At 45.2% G+C, this 23,828-nt stretch overlaps 1 protein-coding gene across 8 annotated transcripts in view; it reads left to right on the forward strand.

The window, feature by feature from the left end:
* Positions 1–23,828, forward strand: part of TLN2 (talin 2) — a 424,186-nt gene that overhangs the window by 83,419 nt on the left and 316,939 nt on the right. The window contains exon 3 of one of the 8 annotated variants that reach the window (XM_046008086.1): positions 17,811–17,895. The exons of 6 other annotated variants lie outside the window; for them this stretch is intronic. The gene's annotated coding sequence lies outside the window, so the exon portion shown is untranslated. Of the gene's footprint in view, positions 1–1,844; positions 1,864–17,810; positions 17,896–23,828 lie in introns of those variants that run through there. One more of the 8 variants, XM_046008091.1, reaches the window with a different exon arrangement.

Below are 23,828 nucleotides of genomic sequence, written 5' to 3' on the forward strand. Positions count from 1 at the left end.
CAGGCGCCCCAGGACTGTGGCTATTCTTCACTGTTAAGTATATCATTTGCCCTTCTACCTTTGGAGTTTTTCTCATCAGGAGGGGACCTAAGTCATGTGTGTGTCACTTTTTGTTCTTTCTTCTTCTAACAACCAGTCTGTGCCAAATACAGAAATACCAAGTAGTTATGATCTGGTGCTGGTCCTGGGTGAGAAGGGAAGCTGAGGTTGATGGAATAGGAGTAAAATGTTAAAGAAACACACACACACACACACACACACACACACACACACACACACACACACAGGTATTGAGAAGAGCCAGGTGAAGAAAAAGTAATCCCATGAAAATGGAGCAGTACCTCTTTTACTTGGGTGTCCTCTAGCAAGGAGGAATTCAGAAGGAGCGAATGTTGCAAATAATTGAAGTTCCCCCTGATAACAGGCAAAACTGTTTCTCTTGTAGATGACTGAAGTCTATTTTATACTCTCCCTCTTAAAGAAGTAGGAGGAGATCAGTATCATTTACCTTTTCCTTGTGACTCAGACTTTTCTCCTGGGCCAAAATAGTGACTCTCCCTCGGGGGGCATGGGTGGTTGCCCTCTGCCATGTCCTGTCTCATTTGACCATCTCTGAGTCAGCCTCTGAGTCAGTACTTGCGCTGTGCAGATAGGCCCATGGTTTCAGGAAGGATATAAAGTTGCCAGGGTAAATCCAATGACCAAGTGGGTTCTGGACTCAGAGATTGCTCTCTTGTGACTTCACACATGTGGGCTTAGTACTGGGTATTGACTTAGTGCTTGAAAGTGTTTTCTGATTGCTCAGGGTTGGTAGCTGTTTTATGCCCAGGTCATAAACTATAGAAAGAAGACAAAATGGAGAGGCCAATGTCATTGAAGGGTGATGATCACTTAGACTTCCCAAGACAGGGTGAGCATGCCATGTAGGAACCATCAGGGTGGTCAGGAGACAGGAGTGAGGAGAAAGACTTGGGCAGTGCCTTTACTGGGGTTTCCATAAGAAAGGGCAGGGGAAAGAGTTAAGAATTAGCTAGTTTGGGTGCCTGGGTAGCTCAGTTGGTTGGGCGTCTGCCTTCGGCTCGGGTCATGATCCCGGAATCCTGGGATCGAGTCCTGCATTGGCTTCCCTCTGCCTACCTCTCTGTCTCTCTGACAAATAAATAAAATATTAAGAGAAGAGAAAAAGAAAAAGAAATGCTGGGGAAAAAATAGAAAAAGGGATTGGCTAGTTTGAGTAATCCCAGCGGGGTTTGGGCTCTAGGAGTGGTGGCTTGGCCCCTGGTGCCCGGCCCAGGATTATTTAGGGGAAGGGAAGTGGGGCTTGGTGTCTGAGAGTTAGACAAAGGGGATGCCAGGGATTGACTATAGACTCTGAATTGGCTGCTTGCCTAGCAAGGGCATTGTCCTGGCTGAGCCCTTTGCTGTCTCTAAGAATTGGCTGTCCCTGGGAGGGGCAGTGTCTCCCTGGGTCTGGAAGGCCCCCAAATGCCAGAGTATCAAGAATAGAAAAGAGAGTTCATATAATTGTCTCTGTGATGCAGTGGCCTTGTAACAGATGGGCTGAGGTTGCTGGCTGTCCCAGGTGGCAGAGTGTCAGATCCTTCCGGGTCCTTACCGTCCTCTGCTCTAACTCCGTGGTGGTTGGAGGCTTAAGGACCATGGGAACCACCCCTCCTTTCACTAGAAAGAGGTGTCTTCATCAGTGACGGGCATTTCCTCTGTTCTTTGCCTTATTCAGGAATGTACTTGAAGCTGGACGCAGCCTCATTTTATTAAGGAAAAACAAGAAAGTAACTGGCCTTTGAACACTGGGGAAAAGGGAAGGCTGTGCTGGTGGGGAATTTGTTTTCCTCTCAGTCTCTGGTGGGTATGTATATATTTCAGTAATGTACCAAATGCCTAACACAGTCCTTTTATGAGCAGCCTTCACTCAGATGTATCTTACAACTTTTATTTATTATGTGAGTAATACACGGTATTACAGATAAAATAGAAAATTCGCATTGGTAAAAGAAAACAAAAACTACCCCATAATCCTGCCATCTGGATAGATCTTCTGTTTTAAAAATAATTCCTCAATATGTAAGTCTCCTTTTGTGATTTTTTTCAAGAACATTCCCCTCCATCCTCTACCCCCATAGCTTGAAACTTTCTGAACACTGAAATTCATAAATGGAAATGTATAAATAAAGTTTTATTTTGTATTAACCTAATTCAAATCACTGCCTTCTGTTATGGTGGAATTCTTGTAATCAGGGAACTTCATAAATTCTGATGGCTCTAATCACCTTGGGAAGGTGTTTGAGGTCATGCTTCAGAACGAGTCTAAGAGCCCAGGATCATGTTCTGGCCACCTTCCCACTATATTATGTTGGAGAACTCGGGGTGTTGGTATGGTCTTCTTGTAAGAGGTTGAAGGTTTGGAAATCTGGAAAAAACTTACTAGCATATGATTTGTGCTCCCTTCTGCCTTCTTTGGGACCTGGAATAGGCTGTTTGTATTTCATAGCTGGAAAGCCAGATAATGGGCATAAATCATGATTTGGGAAGTATGTTCCCCGGAGCAGCTGCTGGCCAGCTGTTGTGCTGGTAACAGCAAACAGTAAAGTTTCATCTCAGAACCTTAAATTGTATCAGAAGCCATGCTGCCAAACAGTTGTCCTACAGCTCTGGGTTCAGATCTTGCCTATACCATCTGATGGCTTTGTGAGTATCAGCCAGTTACAAAACTCCAGAACTTGTTTGCTCACCTGTGAGATGGTGGGAACCTATCAACCTTAGAGAATTGCTGTGAGAAGGGCATTAAACAAGATCATGCAGGGGAAACAGCCAGTACCATACCTGGCTCCTAATACTCACAGAGTAAGGTCCTGTCTTTCCCCCCGCTACCCGCACCCTCCCTCACTATAATGTTTGAGCAGCAATAACCTGCTCAAACATTATAGTGAGGGAGGGTGCAGGAGTGGATCTGTTCTAGGCATGCCTCACAAAAGGTAACCCAGATCTACACAACCCTGCCCCTGTTATTGTCCATATAAGCTGGTCCAACACAGGACAGGCAAAAGGTCTGACCTAAGTAAACACAACCTCCATGTCTAGAAGAAGGGAGGATCCTGTTGAAGGTTGTTTTACTGTCTAACTCAGGGATGCAGCCTCTCCTCTCTCTGGGTGATCCTGGGATTCCTTTATTTCTAAGAATTAAAATTGAGGCCAAAGGACAGGAGAAGTGCCAAAAGGCTTCATGTGCAGTTTCATCCTTGGTGCCTTTAGCATCCTGAATTATTGCAAGGGTCCAAGACCCCTGAGCTGGTATGTCCCCTTGGAGTTGGGGTGACCACAGCCAAGGGGGCCCCGTGGCCTTATAGTCTTTTGCTCAGGGTTGACTTTGCCCAGGGCTGGGATTGTGCATGGGCCCTTGGTGAAATTTTATCACAACGGCAGCTTAAGGCTGGACCTCAGCTGGTATGGTCTTGGGGGTTTTAAATAAAAACACCAGCCTCTCCAGAAGTAGATTAGGTAGATGTCCATTCAAGCAGGGGATTTGTACATGTTAATTCTCAGAGGAGATATCTGACTGGGGAAGGACTGTGTGACATTATTTAGAAAAAAGGCTACACTTCGTTAACCTTTATTCCCCTAAGAAGGAAAAAAATCATTACATGGCAGAGGTTCAGGCCCCATGGGGGATTTTGTGGATGATTCTCCAAGAGTCTTATTTCCATAGACATGATAAAATTATCAGTAACTTCTGCTGGTCCCCACTGTATGCTCTTTTCACTTGGAAAAAAGAAAACTATTTGTATTTTTTGCATAGCCTAGGCTTTGGTTCCTTCCCTCCCAGCCCTAGCACTTAAGGATATTCTTGTACAAGGAAGAGGGAAAAAGACAATCATTTGCCCTATACTGCCCCCGACACCCGCCCATGCTCCTTCAATACCGGTAAGTGGGGAGTAGCTTCTAAGCAGATGATCTCAGACAGCTGAACAAGTGACGTGGGGCCCCTTAGAGGGTGTCAGTTGAGCTCCTCCTTCAAGCGTGTCTCAGATGCTGCCCTCTCCTGATGCCCGCCCAGGGCGCCCCACCCCCAGCTCAGCGGTCCTCCCTCTCTGTTCCCGTAAGCTCTTCATATCTAATACCGAGAAGCAAGGAAGAGCGAGCTGGTGTGGACTCAGACATGCGTCCAAAGGCAGGCTTCACCACCTCCCAGCTGTGTGACTGGGCTTCTGAGGCTGAATTTCTTTCACTGCACTTGGGATTATACTGTGTGATGCCTTCTCAGTCTCCGAGCTAGACAACTGAACTCCTGGAAGACAGGATGTTGTTCATCCTGTTATTTCCAGTCATTTATCTAGTCATTCATTTCTTTATACAATTACCCTCTTAGGACCTAAGAATAGAGATGAACATGATACATTGTGGCACGTGGTAGGAATTACAAACTGCTCTTTTTTTTTTCTTTTTTCTTTTTCTTTTCTCCTTTATGTCCCATGATACAGATAAGTAGTTAAGAAAGCTTTGGATCTTTCTCCCCGGAGCATTCACCAACAAGGAGAAGCCCATGGCCCTGACCATTGAACTTAAGTGTAACACTTCTGAAACCAGTCTTAGAAAAGCTGCTTGCAGGAAAAAGTATTTCCAAGTTTAGGGATAAAGTGAAAACTCCCTGTTGAAAATTTTCCTGCCCCCTGCTAGCTAAGACCAGGGTAAACAAGGGCTAGAAAACCGGTTAGGGCATATAACTTTTAGTGAGATGGGTAGAAATTGAGAGCAAGAGGCTGATTATATAGACTAGAACCTGAAGTACCTTGTTAAATAGAAAGTGGATATAGACAATTTCAGAATGATGGATTTCAAACGGGCTCAGTTTCATCACCTCATTCCACCTGGAGAGGGTAAACTGTTATTACTCTTGATTTTCCAGAAGCAACCTTGTGTGGGAAAGCCCTGAAGGACCACATTCCACTTGATCCCTTTTATTAACCAAATTGTACTTTGCAGTCAGGTGGGGTGTGGCTGGGGAGCCCTTTCAAGATTGGAGCCTGGAGGCTTTGGGGCTGGTTAATTGTATGTTTGGCTTTTGGCTTCTTTCCAGTCTTTCATCATGGAAGACCCCTTATCTATAATTTTTAGGCCAAAAAAAAAAAATCTGGTCTTCCTCTTTGTGTTTTATGATGCTAAACAGACGGTGATAATAATCTAAGCACTGGGTTTGGAAAGCAATTAAGGTGGACGAAAGGGTTGGGCTGGATTCTCCTATAGATGTCAGCCTGTAGAGGCTGCGTACAGGCATCACCGTGGTTGAGCAGTGTGGCCGGCTTCCCTGGGGGGTCCTCTTCCTGACTCATCTCCCCCAGATACCTTCCAAGGGTGGGGGGTCGGGGGTGTGCCTGGTGGGCTGATCCTCAGAATGCCTCCTTGACTGGCTCATCGAGCCCCGCCGCACCTCACAACCACCTATACAGCTGAAATGAGATGACAGGGATGGAGTTTGACAGGGATGGAGGCTTCAGATGAGGGTTGGAATTTGTGTTGTTCAGTGTGTCATCCATCCATGCATGGCTAGGGTGTCTCATCCAAGGCTGAGCACCATCGGCTCTCATAACCCTCACTGCTCAGAGGGGGTCCGTGGGTCCAGCAGCTTCTGTGTCACCTGGGAGCTCCTTCAACATGCAGGCTTTCCAGCTGCCCCCCACCCACCCTGGGATTCCTCTACCAGAACCTGCTGTTCATTTGGTCTGCATTAAGGTTGGAGAACCTCTGCTCCTGTATGGTATTGTGGTAGGAGTCGTTCATGATGGTTCCGGGAAGTGTGATACTGACTACATGCACTTTGATCTTCTACCACTGCTTCCCCTCCTAAGGAGTGGGCTGCAATGTACATAGGTCAGTTTCACAAAATTAGGACAGGTAAATCCTCTTTTCTGGATTCTGACTTTGACTCTTAGTTGCTTTGCCTTCTGTTGTCTTGTACATGGACATACTCAAGCTGTAAAACAAAATGTGTTCTGTGGCTAAATAGGGAGGATTGTTTGTGTTCTATCTTCATGATCTCTGCCTCTATTGCATGGGCTTTGAAGTAGCCTTTGGCTGTGTCTGCCTCGCCCCAGATGACGATTTGCTCCTTTTTGGGTTATGAGTCCCCCCACAGGCGTGAGTGTCACTGCATTTGTCGTGGGTGTTGAAATTCTTGTTTACATTTCTGATCTCCATGGGGATAAGGTCCTTATTTATTCATAGCTGCATCCCCTGTGTCAAGGGCATACTTGAAGCATAGTAGGGATTCAATGAATGTTTACTGGGAAAATGAATAGCATTGATGATTGAGGGCTCTTCATACACTTTTTTTGTTTGTTTGTTTAAAGAGAAGGGGAGGCAGGAAGGGGCAGAGGGAGAGGAAGAAAAGAGTATCTCAAGCAGACAGCTGGCTGAGCAAGGAGCCTGATTCGGGGCTCCATCCCATGACCCTGAGATCATGACCTGAGCTGAAACCAAGAGTTGGATGCTTAACCCACTTAGCCACCCAGGTGCCCCTAAGGGTTCACAGTGTACTTCTGAGTGTGGGTAATATCTGTACACTTGGGTTTTTTCCATTGCCCTCTCCCCAAGATAACGGGGTTGAGAGACAGAGAGGGTTACTTAATGTCCCATTGGAAACAATAGTACTTGATTCAAGAAGTTTAAATCTATGGAGGTGAAACAAAATTAGGCTAAATGGATGGATAGGATCTTCAGTTAGATGGTTAGATTGGCTCTTTAGGACATATCTGGGTGACTTGAATGCCTTTTGGTGTTTATCTCCACTACTTCTGGAACTTGCCGTCTTGTGGAAACAAAGTTCCTGCTTCCCTTAAATGGGAAGCTATGTCCAGGTCCAGGAGTTTCTTTGGTTAATAACCTTAAGAGAAGGGTTCCTCAGAGTTCTCTTGCCGTCACCCAGAACTCAACTAGCCATGGGTCACTCAGAGATACCAAGAGTCCCATGATAATGATTTTTCCCCCGCTGAGGATGATTTTGTGCTGAAAGACTCCACTCTGCTTAATGTAACTTTAAGCAATTTATAATTGGAAAGATAGACTTACTGAAAATTGTTAAAAAAAAAAAAAATGTAATCCAGTGCCCAAAAGTTCTTTGCTTGGTGATGGGGTTGTGGGTCATTTCCTATGTTCTACAGCATTCTGGCTCCTCAGTGCTGATGTCTAAGCCCTGAAGATCTTTTACCTGCTGTTTGAGAACTAAGGAAAGGCCCAAGCTTCCTGTCATGAGAAGCCCATCTAGAATTATATACCAGTTACAAATAAGACTGAAATTTCTGTTTTTAAAGTGAATGTACTGATACTTCAGCCTAACCGGAATGTGCTTTTCTAAACGTGTTGATAGGTTTAGGATGTGTTTGCATTTTTCTTCTGCACTGTAGGGCAGCCCCTGGCATCACCCACTGACCCAGTCTGTGAGGTGATGGTACGACTCGGTGTCTGGGAGGTCATGACGAGGCTCCTAGGCTATTTATTTTTATACTTGGAGTAGTTATTTGAAATAGCTTAGAAGCTTGTGGAGAAGCCATCCCTGTGTGGTGGAAGTGACAGAAAGGCATGTTTGACTTTCCAAGGAGCTGGGATAATGTGAAGCAGTGATAGCAAATCAAACTACTGTGGAAAACTAGAAGGTGAAACCACAGAGCTGCCTCAGCGCCCGTGTCCTTGTGGACTGAGGTGTTTCACATTGAGCGAGCTTTCTAGATAACCTTGAAAGCTAATTAAACTAATTTTATTTAAAAGCCTGAGAAATCCATCTAAATGGTTCTTGAGCTGCTTTGAAGAATTGTGCTGGAACAGTGTTTTTCCTGATGACTCAGAATCCTCATCACTTGATGGTATTGTGGTGTACTGCGTAAGTGAATTGAGTCGAACTCTTTGGTCCTACAAAGCATGGCCCGGAGTCTCTTGTGTAGTCTGAGTGGGTGACTCGTGGTGTTCTCTCAGGCTGTCTGGTGGTCAGTGGTCTGTTTACCCACTGTCAGCTTGTCTGTCTTTTCTTGTCTGCTTAGTGGCTACTTCCCTGGCAGTTGGGTCACTTGGCAGGCTTGTGGGAATTAGGCATAAGTAATGATCAGAAGTTAGGAGATCAGGCAAGAAGGAGTGGTTTACACAAGAAAGTCTGGAGGCTGTTGGACAGTCTCTTCATGTGCCAGAAGAAATTTTTAAAAACAGGATCCGGGGAGCACCTGGGTGGCTCAGTTGGTTGAGCGCCTGCCTTTGGCTCAGGTCATGATCCCAGGGTCCTCGGATTCGTGCCCTGCATTGGTCTTCCAGATAAATGGGCAGTATGCTTCTCCCTCTGCCCCTCCCCCTGCTCATGAGTGCATTCTCTGTCTTTCTCGCTCTCTAAATAAATAAATAAATGGGTATGGGTTGATGACTGTGTCCCAGGGAGTTGGGATAGCCACGAGACTCACCTGTATCTGAGTATCCATCACTGGAGTGTGAGGTATTTCAGATGTCAAATGACCCCCAAAACCTGGTGACAGGTTTTCCGCAAAACTTGCTTACTAGCTGGATTTTTTTCCCTAAAGACGAATTATTTTTATGGATAAATATTACTCACCAATCATTTACATTTTAGGAAGGTTGGGGTGTGGTATATGGAGGGCATGAAAACTGTTAAAAGATATTTGGCAAAACTTGTAAGGGAATGGATGGATATACTCAGGAGAGCTGTGCGAGGGTTATTGTTAAGCAGAGCAGAGACCTGTTGATGGGAGGTGGTGGAGTCTGAGACCATTTTTGATTAGGTGACCAGCAGAAGACAGAGGATTTGATTTTTTGCCACTAGTGGCTATTCAGACAGAATTACAGACATGCCGTGCTGACTTTATGAAAAAGAATAACTTGACCAGGTTTCCCTCCCCCGGGCCTACGTTCATATTTGCAACCTGCCTTTATGCTTCCTGGGACATTATTTTATTTATTACCAAAAAAGGACGAGAGAAGTAGCCTGGATGGGACTTGAAACCAGGCCTCCTTCGAGCAAACATATTTGGAAATTGAGAAAAAGGTGGTACAGAAGTGCCAGCTTACTCAGTGCAGCTGGCCAAAAGCTGCCATTCCTTACACCTTCTTTCTTAAATTTTTTGGACATGACAATTGCAATGAGAATAAGAATGAATGAATGTCCAGAATGGATGGCGGCCCGTGGTGGGTTATTTTTGTTTTTGTTTTCTAATGTCTAACAAGAATGCAACAGGATTTTCCTGGCTACAACGCACCCCCCAGACCACATTGGGGGAGCAAGTATTCATTGTCTCCGATGCGTTCAGTAGATAAGGCACTATGGCTGGCCTCCATTCCACAAAATGAGGAAACCCCATGGTCCTGGATGAAGCAGGGGTCCAGCGGGGCAAGGGTGGTGTGACGTACCTTTGGACTGGTGGTGGCTAAACGGGTAGGCTCACAGTAGGTAAACCTAAAGTGAGGCAAGAAAAAAAAGGGTTTCGTTGACTAAAATGCCCTTACAGTGGCCGAGAAAGACCAGGGGTATCTGCTGTGGCAATCTAGGGCCCCATTAGCACTGACTTGGGATTCGAGGCACAATGGGAGATTCCTTGCTGAGGGAGCGCTGTTGGGAAAGGAATCCATGCCTCCATGGAGTACCTGTCCCTGCTGTTGAATACGCATGCTCTTCTTGAGCAGTGAAAGATGCAGAAGAGAGATAGCGTTGTTGGTTTTTTTTTTTTTTTAAAGATTTTATTTAGTTATTTGACAGAGAGAGGTCACAAGTAGGCAGAGAAGCAGGCAGAGAGAGAGGAAGGGAAGCAGGTTCCCTGCTGAGCAGAGAGCCCGATGTGGGGCTCGATCCCAGGACCTGGGATCATGACCTGAGCTGAAGGCAGAGGCTTTAACCCACTGAGCCACCCAGGTGCCTAGAGATAGCATTGTTTAAAAACAGTTCTCACAGGCTGTTCTTGGCCATCTTTCCTGAACACGCGGGCCCTGCTATAGTCCGTATGACAACACGATGTTAGTGGTGAGATTCTGGTAACCTGAAGGGGCTTGCGATCTTGCCGGAGCCCTTCTGTTGCTCACTATCAGTGCCTCTGAAAAAGGCATGTCATGCAAGTTTGGAGTCTAGAAATAGTCTGCTGAAAGGTGCGGTGCATTGTGGGACATGTTACAGACCCTTCCAATGAACACAAGACAAATGACCTTTTTCAAAAGGCTGAACGGAGACTGGGGCAGGTAAGCTTCCCTGTGAGCACTGTTTAAATAAAGGAGGAGCTTTTGCCTCTGCCATTGCTTTCATTTGGCCAAAGGACATGGGTTGGGCCATCTGGGCACACTCAGGGCTATGTGTATCCCTTCCCTTCCCCTTTGTCCTCAGCAGGTCTCATGTGTCTTTCTTGGCCTAGGTTTGTCAAGCCTCCGGGGAAAGCTGGGGTGGATCCCTGACCGCCATTGAGAGCTTCCATCAATTCTGCCCCTTCTGGGCCTATACTAAACAGGCTACGTGCCTGCAGCGTTGTTGGATGCCACCCTTTGTGATTTGGTTGCCTGTTCCAGAAATGAAGCTTGTACTCACATTGCCCCAGAAAAACCTTAATTGTTGGTTGGAGCTTTTCATGACTCAGACTCGTAAGGCCTCCTGCTGTGGTTCAGGAATGGCAGAAGTGACTTGAAGTGATCCTCGGGGAGAAAAAGACAGACCTAGAGGGATCCATTGACCCTGATGGGAGCGGACCTCTGGAAGGTGGTTGTTTCTCTGACCGGGTGTAGTTATACCAGCAGGATTTTACAGAAGTAAATCATTGTATGCTATACCTAATGAAGGCTCATTGATCTTTAGCTACTTTTAATTTTGAAGATCTGTTTTGAAGGAGTCTCATAAAGGCTTACAACTGATTTTTTTGAGATGATGATTTCTCAGGTGGAGAGGACTAATGAGTGGGCATCATTTCCATAGAGGGTCAAGTACTAAGATGGTAGCAGAAAAGGAACTAAGCATAATTTGGGCATAGTAGGGCTCCTGGAGACCCAGTGTGACACGGGACATGGCTTGATGATCTCTGTTACTGTGTTTTTTCCTGTACCTGCAGTGGGCCTGGTGAGAGGGCCCAGGGACAGGTGGCTGTGTCTTAAAGCACATGCTGGTCTAATACATGAATTGGAGGACCTTGGCACAACTGTCTGCAGCTGAATGAAGCTTTTTACGGAATCTGGGGGCCTTACTCCTGATGACAAGGTGGTTACTTCCTTCTTACTTGCTTTTTAAAACAAAATAAGCATTGTTTTTCTAGGGAAAGGCATTGTGGCTTGAATTTACCAAATTTTGACAGCTTTTTAAAAATTCCTTCAGAACACGGAGTTGCCAAAACAAATGCTTCCTCTTAAGAGGATATGAATTTAGTTTTTAGGCTTTGAAGTTCCTAAGGAGGAAGCCTGTCTTCGACATGAAGGGAAAAGGCATGGTTTCGGAGTCAGCCAGGATGGCAAGCCTGTGCCAGCAACTAGTGTCTGACCTTGAACAAGTTGCTTTGGGCTCTGGGCAGTGGGTTCATTGCCGTGCCTGGTGAGAAATAGGTTTACCTTAAACCACGAATTTCAGGAAGGACTCAACTATACTTAGGATTCTAAAATTGGTTATCACAACTCTATCGATCCGTAAAGACTCAAGTTGTATCCTTTGTTGCTTGGCTTCTGGCCCATCTGGAGGAGGAGAGAGGGCTGTCATCTGTGGCTCTGGATCCAGGTTTGGAGATGGAATTTGGAGACATGAACACACAGGCACATGGGCATACTGTGAGAACTGCCACTTGGAAAAATACAAGGCAGTGGGAAATACAGAGGAAATACAGTGATAAGTGGTCTGGACTTCTGTTTTCACGTCATCTCTGTCTCCCTTCTTACTCTTGAATATTCGCTAGCAATTTCGTGGCTGCCTCTTTCATTTTCATTGTCCCAGAGTCCAGAGATGGGCTGGAGGAAAACAATTCTGGCAAGTCCAGAAGGTTTTGACTTCACAGCTCTGTTGGCTGTGTTAGTAAAGACCACTTAATGAGCTGGCCACTCTGACCCATGCTGTCTGGATTTATGTGGCCGGTTTTTGAACTCTGCTGCAACAGTTAACAGACATCCTCCTTAGCAATTTAAAAAATTGTTACTTACTTTTTAAATTTCAGAAGTAGTAGGTGTTCACCAAAGATGATTTGTGAGGTGGAGAAAAATGGAAGAGCATAAAAATCGCCCACTGAGAGTGAAACAAACAGGCTCACCCTCCTCGAAATGGACCCTGAATTCTCCACCAATAGCACTAAGCTAACCACCCAGACACCTGGGATCAGCAAGGACTTATATGTATCTCGGTATGGTTTATATTTGCTTGACCCTGAGCTTGAATCGTCCACTTACTGAAACTTGGAGCACTGACTTGCCTACTTAATCCAAATGTGCTGATATACACGGAGAGACTTCTTAAGTGATTAGTGGATTCACTCAACGTCACCACCTTCTAAAGCTCCTTAGGAAAGTAATTTTCTTTCTGTGGGGTGAAAAGGAAATTACAATAGCCAGCCTCCTGTTTAGCCTTTCCCTTCTTGGAAATTCCCAGGCATCCTGGTGGCCATGTGGTTACCCTTGGCTGTAGTCTGTCTTGCTCCCATAGTACGCCCTGCCCTATTTCCTCTCCTGGCTCTTCTCCAGCTAGAGCCTTTCTAGAAAGGTTTTTTTTTGCCTTGCTTTGAATTTATTTTCATCTCCTTTTTGGTCCCTTCTTCTCTGTCCTGCGAGCTTCTCCAAGAGCAAAGAGTAAAGGAAGCCTTCGATTCTAAGAGCCAGGTGGTCACTCTTAGTGGGGCTCACACTGCTTCCCCATTTTTTCTCTCTTGACAGCCTGCCTTTGGTTTACGGTTTTGAGCAAGCTGTGCAGTATCAGAGACCGCAGGATCCAAACTGGGGAAAAGAATACCTGGTTTGGGTTCCACATTTGCCTGTTTCTTGATGTGTTCATTTAAAAAAAAAAAGATTTTATTTATTTTTTATGGGAACTTTCAAAAAGATTTTATTTATTTATTTGAGAGAGAGAGAATGAGAGAGAGAGCATGAGAAGGGGCAGGGTCAGAGGGAGAAGCAGACTCCCTGCTGAACAGGGAGCCTAATGCAGGACTCTATCCCGGGACTCCGGGATCATGACCTGAGCTGAAGGCAGTAGCTTAACCACCTGAGCCACTAAGGAACCCTGGAGGGCTTATTCTACCTGATATCAAAGTTTACTATAAAGCCACAGACATCAAGACAACGTGACATTGGTGTCCAGGCAGACACACTAGATCCGTGGAATAGGATGGAGAGGTCCAGAAATGGACCCCCACACACAAGGTGAACAGATTTTCATCACAGGGGCCGCAGTAATTAAGTAGAGAATGGGATGGGCTTTTCAGCAAGAGATGCTGGAACAATTGGGTATCCATATGGAAGAAAGGCACCTTGATCCTTAGATTATGGGATATATATAAAAAAAATTAACTCCAGATAGATTGTAGACATAAAAACTCTGATATTCTATTTTTTTTTAATTTTATTTATTTGACAGAGATGACAAGTAGGCAGAGAGTGGGGGAGGGGGGCAGGGGAGAAGCAGGCTCCCCACCGAGCAGAGAGCCCGATGCGGGACTTAATCCCAGGACCCTGGGATCATGACCGGAGCCAAAGGCAGAGGCTTTAACCCACTGAGCCATCCAGGCGCCCCCAAAACTCTGATATTCTTTCACACTATTTGTATTATCATGAGGGAGGAACAGCATGCCAATTGCTGAGAGGAATTTGCATGCTGTTTGAAGGAAGAAATGGTCTGTCCCTTCCTTCCTTCCTTCCTTCCCCTCCTGTACTCTTGGCCATTGTTAACAGGGCCCTCTTTTGGTTGGGTAATAACAAAACCAGAAAGCCATGCTTCTTGGTGGTACTTTCAGAGGATGGATTTTCCTCTTCCTGCTTCTTCCCTTCCTCTTATTTTGCTAGTGAATCTTACTATAGCATATGCACAATGCTCAGAAGTTTTTTTTTTTTTTTTCCTTTTTGAAGTAGGTTTCCTGCCTAGCACAGAGCCCAAATGGGTTTGAACTCATGACCGTGAGATTGAGAGCTGAGATCAAGAGTCAGATGCCTAACCCGCTGAGCCACCCAGGCGCCCTTCAGGAAAAGTTATCTTACACAAACCTGTGTACTAGGAAATCCTGTCATTGAAACAATCTCGTGGCATCATGTTAGTAAGCAAGAAATCCTTCTGTTTAGCTGGTGTTCTTCCGGCAGCTCTGTCCTAAGGTTGCGCCCAGTGGAGCCCTCCTGCCCTCTAACTGGGGTATGAGGAGGGTGGTATGGTGGGCAAGTCTTGACTTAGCTCTGAGTTTCCTCGGTGAGTTTCTCTGGTGGCCTCAAGCCACGGTGCTTCCTGGACTTGTCATGACTATGGTGTTGGCTCTTTCTCGATGTGCAGACCATGTAAATTATAGCTGAAAGTTGACATCTGTGTCTTTCTTCCACATGCTGGGTTAAAGATTGCTTTGTGATGTCAGTGGGCACCAAAGTTAGGAGTTCATGACCGATCAATTGCTGAGGAAGGTAAAATTTCTCCCCAAATCTTATCTGTGATGTGCCATGGGGGGCATTGTCTGCCTCTGTGGAGCCGGGCAGGGCTCTGTGCTTTAGGTAGTCTGAGCTCGGTTCTGAGGTTCACTAAAGGTCACTGAAGGTCATGAAGCCAGTTACATGATGGCCAGGTGACAGACCGAGGATCATTGTTTTGTTCTTCTAATTGAACACCTATCTAGAGAGATTTCCTTTTTGGCAGGCACTGTTTTAGACATGGGGGGAAATTATTTGGAACAAGACCCATGAAGATTGTGTCCTAATGGAGTCCATGTTCTAGGAGTGTAGAGTCTTCTGGTGCTTTCTTCACTTGTCTCTTTCTTGAAGCACTCAGGTCAAATCCAGCCAACTGTGGCATCTCCAGGAGGAAGGGACCTCCCTGTCCTCTGAAATCACTTGTGTGCATTGCAAGCACTCAGAGTATGACAGTTGTTAAAACAGCTTATCTAGTGGCCGTTTGCAGAAGGGCTTAGGCTACCTTCTAGGAGATGGGAAATGTCACACCTTTTTTTTTTTAAAGTGTGGTAGGAGGAGGGCAGGCCTCCCCAGGGAGTGCCATGTGAGTGAGGAAAGACCCCGAAAGTATTGATTGAGCAAATGCATGTTTGCATGGTATAACCATATGGATCCTACTGCAAACATCCCCTGATACCCAGCTCTTCAGAGTAACAGTTAGACTCAGCACCGTTCTTGGGAATTCAAACTAAGAGGAGAGCCCTCCTGCCAGCAGACTCTTTCATTTATTTCTGGAGTGTTCTTAGGAGGAAAGCTCTCCCAAAAGTTGGGGGAATGTTTTTTTTTTTTCTTTTTTTTTTAAAGATTTTATTCATTTATTTGAGAGATGGAGCACAAGCAGCAGCAGGGGCAGAGGGAGAAGCGGACTCCCTGCTGAGCAGGGAGCCTGACGCGGGGCTCGATCCCAGGACCCTGGGACTACAACCTGAGCTGAAGACAGGTGCTCAACCAACTGAGCCACCCATGCCCCCGATTGGGGGGGGGGTGTCTTATAATGGCAGCGTGTTTGAAACAGGTAACATTGTCTCCTGAGCTCTCTCTGGGGTCTTGGATGCTTTGACAGGCAGAAGCAGGCCTTCATCTGTAGTTGGAAATACCTACCTATACAGCTTGAAAGTGACACACGAGAACCCCAAGTTAAAATAGCTGATTCCACTCCCACTGTAGAGCAAAACATCATTTGAAATCCTGTATGAGTAGAGTGACGTTCAGACAGGATATTAATCTTCCTAGAAATTACACCAGGAAAGTAGAATGGTTCCTCTTAAGGCTTCTATCCGCCCCCCCGCCCCCCTCCCCCATCTCCACACCGTCCTGGCTTTTGGCTTGTGTATGCATTTGTCATTGAAATGAATGAACTATAAACTGTCTTTTGTATTTATTGATGACAAGTTATTAAATGTTATCACTTGTTTTTAGCTTAAAAATAGTTCCTGAGCTATGTGTAAGTGACTTAAGGGTTAGGAGGGAACATAAAACTGTTTAATTCAGTGTATTCCAAAGAACTGATGCATGAATTGGTCTAAAAGTCAACCTGGGAAACATATGTTTTCTTTCTTTTTTTTTTTTTAATTTTTTTAAAAATTTATTTGACAGAGAGAAATCACAACTAGGCAGAGAGGCAGGCAGAGAGAGAGGAGGAAGCAGGCTCCCCGCGGAGCAGAGAGCCCAACGTGGGGCTCGATCCCAGGACCCTGGGATCACGACCTGAGCCGAAGGCAGAGGCTTTAACCCACTGAGCCACCCAGGCGCCCCAAACATATGTTTTCTATGAAGATAAATTTTTTCAAATAATTGCCTTTTATTGAAAGACATTATCCTTGCGACTCTTCAGGTTTTGAAATGGCTCTTTTTGATAAAATGATGGTGTAAGGTGGTTTTCTCAGGGGAGGACCTCAAAGACAAAGGTGTCAATCAGGTCAGTTTGGGAAGGAGTGGGGATTTTCTGCTATGGAGCACCAGAGTCCACTAATCACTCACCCAGCTGAAAACCCCATTTGACCTTTGAGTCATACTCTTATTACCAAAGGCCCCACTGAGTTGGGGTATTGGCACTGGGAGCCTCCACCCCAAGGCTGGTCCTCCTTTCCCCAGCTATAGCTAAGGTTGGAGAATTAGTGTTGTCTGGAACTTTCATAACCTTAACTCAGGCAAATTTCCGGCAGCCAGAGCACAGGCAGGGGAGGAATTGCAGGGTGGGCTTTGGGTCAACTGTTTGATTTCCATGGCCAGAGCAGAAATGCCCATGAGCTTGAGTTAGTGCCACCACTTAATTGCATGGTAATTAAATGCTAACATGGTTGATCAGAGGAACTGTGTAATTGAAGCATAATAAAATGTGGCATGCTTAGTAAGCAACTGAGTTGTCTTCCCAAGGATGTAGCCTGCACTAGGCAGGAGAAGCATGGATGTCTTTAACAAGTTGGTTTTCTTTCTTCTCCTTCTTCTTCTTCTTCTTCTTCTTCTTCTTCTTCCTTCTTCCTTCTTCTTTCTTCCTTCTTCCTTCTCCTCCTTCTCCTCCTTCTCCTCCTTCTTCTCCTTCTCCTCCTCCTCCTTCTCCTCCTCCTCCTTCTTCTCCTCCTTCTCCTTCTTCTCCTTCTCCTTCTTCCTCTTCCTCCTCCTGCTTCCTCCTTCTTCCTTTTCTCCCCCTCCCCCTCCTCCTCCGTGTGTGTGGCAGTTCTGCCCTTTTGTTTCCTAAGGAAGATAAATAAGGTGTTCATTTAAAGTAATGAACCTAACCCTGTATCTATCATACCTAAAAACCAGATGCCTAATTTTATATAAAAATTCCCATGTGTCATTGACCAGCAGGACCACTGATGTGTGTGGGGGTCATGGGGTACTGGTTTACTGGTCTCCCTCCCACCTCTGTGCCTGGGATGCCCTTCCTCTGCTCTGCCTTTTACTGCTTGGGGTGCCTTGAGAGAGAGAGAGAAAGAGAGAGAAAGCTGTGGCTTTGGATTCATTGTCCACATTCTGTTGTTGCCAATGAGAAAGGGAAACTTTAAGGCTGGGGTTTGGTTAGGGATGTTAGGTTCAAATTAATTATGTATTTAAAAATATTACTTTTGTAAGCCATGTGAAATGAACTGTTCTTAATATATAGGAAAAATTTTAAGATTGGAATCCTCCCATCAGTCTGTATTTTGTCCTTCTTTTTGCAGCTTTAGTTAAGCAGTTTGCAAAACAAGCTGGTGCGGCACGGTCCTGGAGCCCCATACGGCCTGTGGAGTGTCCTGCTCTTGGCAGGTATGGCCAGCACTGGGGATCCAGCCAGAGCACCTTCTCCACTCAAGGGCTCAGGGAGGTGGGTTCAGAAGTACCAGCCCTGGGGGGTAGTGCCCCAGAGGGTGGGGCACACAGCTCCTGGGTTAGTCAGACTTGGGTGCTGCTTTGTGGCTTTGTCTTTGGGCAAATCGGTTAATCTCTTTGAGGTTCAGTTGCTTAAGCTGTAAAATGGATGTTAAATGCTTTCCTGAGGCAGGAGTTGAGATAATTAAGTTAATGAGGTGATCTAGAAAGGGGTAGATGATGGTAACATACGGGTAATACACGGATCTTGCCTGACACATAGTAAGACACTACGTCTTTGGACTGGGCCCAGGACTTCACATTTCACTTAAGTTGTAAATTGTCCTTGTTGTAATGTGAGGTTCTATATGGAACTTCTGTTCCGTTTTCTCCTTAATCCGTGCCTGGTGATGTTTTGCTTGTCCCAGGTGGATGCTGTGGGAAGGTAGCTTGCAGCTTGTTGTTCTAAGGTGGACCATGTGTCCAGTCACCAAGAAACACCCCATCTCTCCCTCACTGGATGCCTGTAGGCCCTTGAACAACTCTGAGAATTAATAAGATATGTATTCTGGACACAAAAGAAGACCATATCTAGAGAATCCCAGTGCTTGATATAAAGCGACACCATGTGCTCTGCCTAAGTCCAGGAAAGTTAAGGGGTAACAGTTCAAGGGCACAGATCCTCTCTGGGCTTCTTGGCACCAGATACATTGTATTTACAATTTTAAAGCACGTGGGCGCTTCCTTCCCGTGATGTTAGTGGACATCTTAATTTGCTCTGTCTTTCCTGCTTAGTGCTGGGCTTTTCCTTCTTTCTGCGTTTAGGAATGACCTCCAGCCACTCACCCTCTCCCTGGGCATGTGGTGTGTCTGGATCCCATGAAGAAGCAGCTACTAGCAGCACTTGGTATCAATGATACATGAACGTGGTACGAATATGGGCACTTGAGGAATCTTTTGGTGTGTTGAGGAATGGTTCTGAGTTAAGGGCTGAAGAGAGTATAGGAATTACCCTGTATTTTGTCACCCCATCCAGCTCCAAGAGTTGGGCTTGGCTCCAAACTGTGTATTGGAGGCTTGTGAAAATTTCTTGGAATTGGTTTTTTTTTTTCTTACTAATATTTGGATTTCACATTCCATCCCATAGTGTATTCTGTTTTAGTGTAAAAATGGTATTTTTCTTCCCAAATACTTGAAGAGGATTGACTTGATGGAAAAAATGTCGCATTGATCCCTCCTTGTGGTGCGCTCCTGTGTACCCCTGAGGGAATACCCCCTAACCTGAGAAGCAGAGTCTTGTCTGACACTGGCAGGAGATTTTGTGGGAGGATATAGCCTTACTTCCTGGACCCCTGAACATTAAGGATTATCCCCAATTTCATTGATTGACCGTTGGAGGGGGTGCACCTTGGAGCCATATAGACCTGGGTGTACTTCTCTTGATCTTGAGCTTGGTGCCCTTGGCAAATCCATGAGCACTCTACGGGCCCCATCAGTAAAGTGGTCCATCGCTCTTTTCTTGTGGGTTCATCTTACCGATGAAAGCAAGGAGTAACAGACACATAAGGGGTCTGATGGAGGGCTGGTAATGGGAAGCAAGTGGTAAATGGCAGTTCTTTGCTTCATGTCCAACCTAGATAGGGCCTGGAAGAAGCTCTGTGTGAAATTAGTGCTCAATAAAACCAAAGAGCAATCCCTCCTAGAGTCTGGATGGTATTTTGCATCTACAGATTAAAGTGGCGTAGAAGCCTGTACCCAGCCTGTTGGAGCTATGACTGGCTCTTTCACTGATGTTTATCCTACTAGGAGCAGAGAATGTTCCAGATCTCTTACAGGTTAGCTCCCCTAACAACGGAAGCAAAAGAGAGAAGGACAACCCCTTTTTAGAAAGAGGGCAGAAATTCCAATTTCAATTTACCTTTGATTTGGAGAACCTACCTTTCCACTTTCTTATTCGTCCTATATGCATAGTACACACAGTGACTTGCTCTTCTTCCTCCTTTTGCAAAGCTCTTGAAGGCTGTTAGCCTAATGTGCACACAGCTCCAACTTTTTCTGTGTTCTTTTCAGTAATGCATTTCCCAGAGGCTCTTTTTGAGAGCGAAACTTTTGAATAGACTGTGAATGAAGTTTTGACCCATTCCATTATGTCAGTAGTGTTATGGGGTGGGGGGACTTCATCCATTGTGTCAATGAAACATAGTTCTGTTAAAAAGGTCAAGTGTGTGATGCCTTCGAGAAAGCTCCCCAGTGGTCTTCCTTGGGAAATATGTATGATATGCTGGGAACAAAGTTTTAATGTGGTGTATTTCTTTTCCTCAAAGGTCTTTGATAACTTGTGTTAGGTGGAGTTCTTTAGGAGTGGTAATGAATTCGGAGTACTCTTTAGCCTGTAAATGCAATCTGACCTTCAGGTACCCTTGACGAGATTGTCACTGATCCCGGGCTTCTGCGTTTAACAGAAGGAAGAAGACCGACATTGTACCAGTCAGTTCGGTGTATTATTTCAAATCAGGGAAACTTTGTGTCGGGTTGTGATTATAATTGAAGTGTTGAAGACTTGGAGAGGGGTCAGTTGGATTTAATCTCTCAGCAGCCTGGAGTATGAGTATTCCACTACTAGTCACTAAGTTACTGTCATTGTTACTGAGAAGAGTTACGTCAGTGGCTGTCTTTATCCTGTTGGGGTAGAGTTAAAAACTAGGGAGGCACAAACTCTGCCTAAAGGAAGTGGATCAGCAGCATGCCTTTTTCTTAAATGCCTCACAGCAGGGGGAGCAGATAGGTAAGGTTGGAATGCTGTAAGGTTGGAGGAGCTGGTTTGCAAGAGGAGTGATTTCGAACCCCCCCTCCCCCCACTGCACCTGTTGCCTCATCCATCAAATGAAGCTGTTGAACTGGAGGTCTGAGGCCCATCCTAATGCTAATATTTTATCATTGGTTCTTCTCTGAGTTTTTGATCTTCTACTTAAGTTGGCATGGTAGATAGCCAGCCCCAGGCATCCCTCCTCCCCTCCACAACATAATTTTAATCCCTGCCAAAAGGAAATGGATTGCGTTAGTTAGCTGTTACGAACTTTGGTTCAGCAGTGTCTGTGAGATGCGTCCGTGTCTTTGTTAGTATCAAAAGTTTGTTCATCTTTGCTGCAGGAGAATAACCCATTATGTGCATAGACTGGGATAGGTCTGTCTTACTGCCAGCGGAAATTGTTGTAGGTTCCAGATTTTTGCTATGCTAAAGAGCCAGCGATCTGTGGTCTTGTTTGCTGGTGTTTCCCTTTTCTTTGAGAGGGAACTTTTTGTTCTATTTGTCCGGTAACTTTCTCATGAGTATTCTCACTGAAGAAAAGGATGATAGAGGTTTGCAAGATTGTTCATTGTGTAGATGTTACCCTTAGGCTTATCTGTGTAGACATGCTACCAATGACAAAATGACCCACATTACAGAGAAAACAGCCGTACAGTTTCTGCTTTTTAATTTTACCTTAATTTTAACTGCCCTGTATACATGTTTGTGTTCTTCTGTCAGACTCCTGTGAATTCTTCAGCTGTGGAGAGATGGTAAGATGGAAGCAAATCCAGCAGAACTTAACTGCATTCCTACCACAGACCCTCCTTGCCTTTCTTTCATGTTGTGTTGGTTTTGCCTCATACTGGCCACATGCGCACTGGGTCCCTCCCACGCAGTGCCTGACTGAAACCCATGCTGGTCTCCTCCCTTTCCAGCTAGGTCCTGAGTGGGGGAAGGGAGCTTGTCATGCAGGACTGGGGCCCAGAGGTCACCAACAATTGTATAGGAGAATCCCCAAACTGAAGACATGAGAATTTGACTGTGCCTTGCGGGTAATCTAGTCCAACCAGCTCTTTTTGTGGGTGGAGATGCAGGTGTAGACAGGTGAAGTGACTTGTCCAAGTAGAACCCATGTTTTATTCTGTTCCAGTTGTACCTTGTCTTCTATTACTGACTGAAGGTAAGGTGGTATTGAAAGAGGACTTAAAAAAAAAAAAAAAGAAGGCTTGATGTGCTCATAATGGATTATTGGTGTTGCCAAATGAGAGCTTTTATTGTATACAGTCTTGCCGAAAAATCTTTTTTACTTTAACTGTATAGTTAACATATGGTATGATAGTTTCATGTGTCCAATATGGTGACTGAACAATTCTATACATTACTCAGTGTTCAGAGGCAACTGGGTGGCTCAGTCGGTTAAGCGGCTGCCTTTGTCTCAGGTCATGGTCCCAGCGTCTTGGGATTGAGCCCCGTGTTGTGCTCCCTGCTCAGCGGAGAACCTGTTTCTCTCTCTTCCTCTGTCTGCCACTATCTCTCTGTCAAATAAATAAATAAAATCTTAAAAAAAAAAAAGAACAACTCAGTGTTTATCGTGGTAAGTGTAATCTTAATCCCCTTCACCTGTTTTACTCATACCCTACCCACCTCCCCTCTGGTAACCATCAGTTCTCTGCAGTTAGTCTGTTTCTAGACTTATCTCTCTCTTTCTCCTTTGTTTTCCTTTGCTCATTGGTTTCTTAAATTCCACATATGAATGAAATAATACAGTATTTATCTTTCTTTGGCTAACTTATTTTGATGAGCATAATACTCTCTAGTTCCATCCATGTCTTTGAAAATGGCAAGATTGCTTTCCTATGGCTGAGTAATATTCCACTGTGTGTATGTGTGTGTGTGTGTACCGCCATCTTCTTAATCCATTCATCTATTGATGGACCCTTGGGTTGTTTCCGTATTTTGGCTATTGTAAGTAATGCTGCAATAAACATAGGGATGCATGTATCCCTTTGAATGCGTGTTCTTGTACTCTTTGGGTAAATACCCAGTAGTGCAATTATTGGATCATTTTTAATTTTTAATTTTTTGAGGAACCTCCATACTGTTTTACACAGTGGCTGTACCAGTTTACATTCCTACCACCAACGCACAAGGGTTTCTTTTTCTCCACATCCTGGCCAACACCTGTTGTTTCTTGTGGTTTTGATTTTAGCCATTCTGACAGGTGTGAGGTGATCGCTCATTGTAGTTTTGATTTGTATTTCCCTGACAATGAGTGATGTTGGGCATCTTGTGTCTGTTTGCCATCTGTAATGAAATGAGAGCTTTTAAATTGGGTTCAGAATAATGTGTGATTTTTCCATTCTCTCCTCTGGGCAAATGACATAGCAGGCTGCCCTTTTGGGTTTATGTCCTCAGTGTTTTCCTGTGAGCTGTACCTTTATTTTACTCCTACTCACATTACTTGACCATCTTGTTAGGAGCTGTGCTGCTCTAACTGAAGAATTCTAAACTTCACTTGAGATGGGCTTTGACTACCAAAAAGATAAAATTGGCCTGTCAAATGAGGAAAGACCTTCACTGCACAGAGTTGTTGGTGATCTGTGGCTTTGGGTGCATGCCTGCCAGTAGACAGCAACTGCAGTCTGGCTTTCTCCTGCCTCTTATTTCCTCTCCTGATGGAAGACCGGGTGTCCTTCTGCCTTCCAGGCCATCAGTCCCTGCCTACCTGGCTAATTGGACAGAAGCTCTGGCAGGCACGTGATCGAGCCTGTTACTACTCATTTGCCTTACATGATCCAGTCATTGGGACTAGCTGTGCCTGGCATCCTTTTGATAGCAGAAAGCTTTTGAGCTTTTTCTGTGGAATTGTAGATAAGAGGTGAGATAACCAATTATGTGACAAGGAGGAAGAATTGTATCTTCAGAAACTTTGTTCTGAGTTTTATTGCCAAGGGGTGGAATAGAGAGGAGGGAGACCATGGTTTTCGTGTGAAGTGGTACTGCTCTGGGATGCTGGAGCTTGGAAGATGGTGTGGAACCACCCCTCCCATTCACCACGTGGGCAGCCTCTCACTGGTGCTGTTTCACTAGGGATCAGTGA

The sequence above is a fragment of the Meles meles genome, chromosome 6 (genome assembly GCF_922984935.1).
Source record: "Meles meles chromosome 6, mMelMel3.1 paternal haplotype, whole genome shotgun sequence".
Lineage (NCBI taxonomy): Eukaryota > Metazoa > Chordata > Mammalia > Carnivora > Mustelidae > Meles > Meles meles.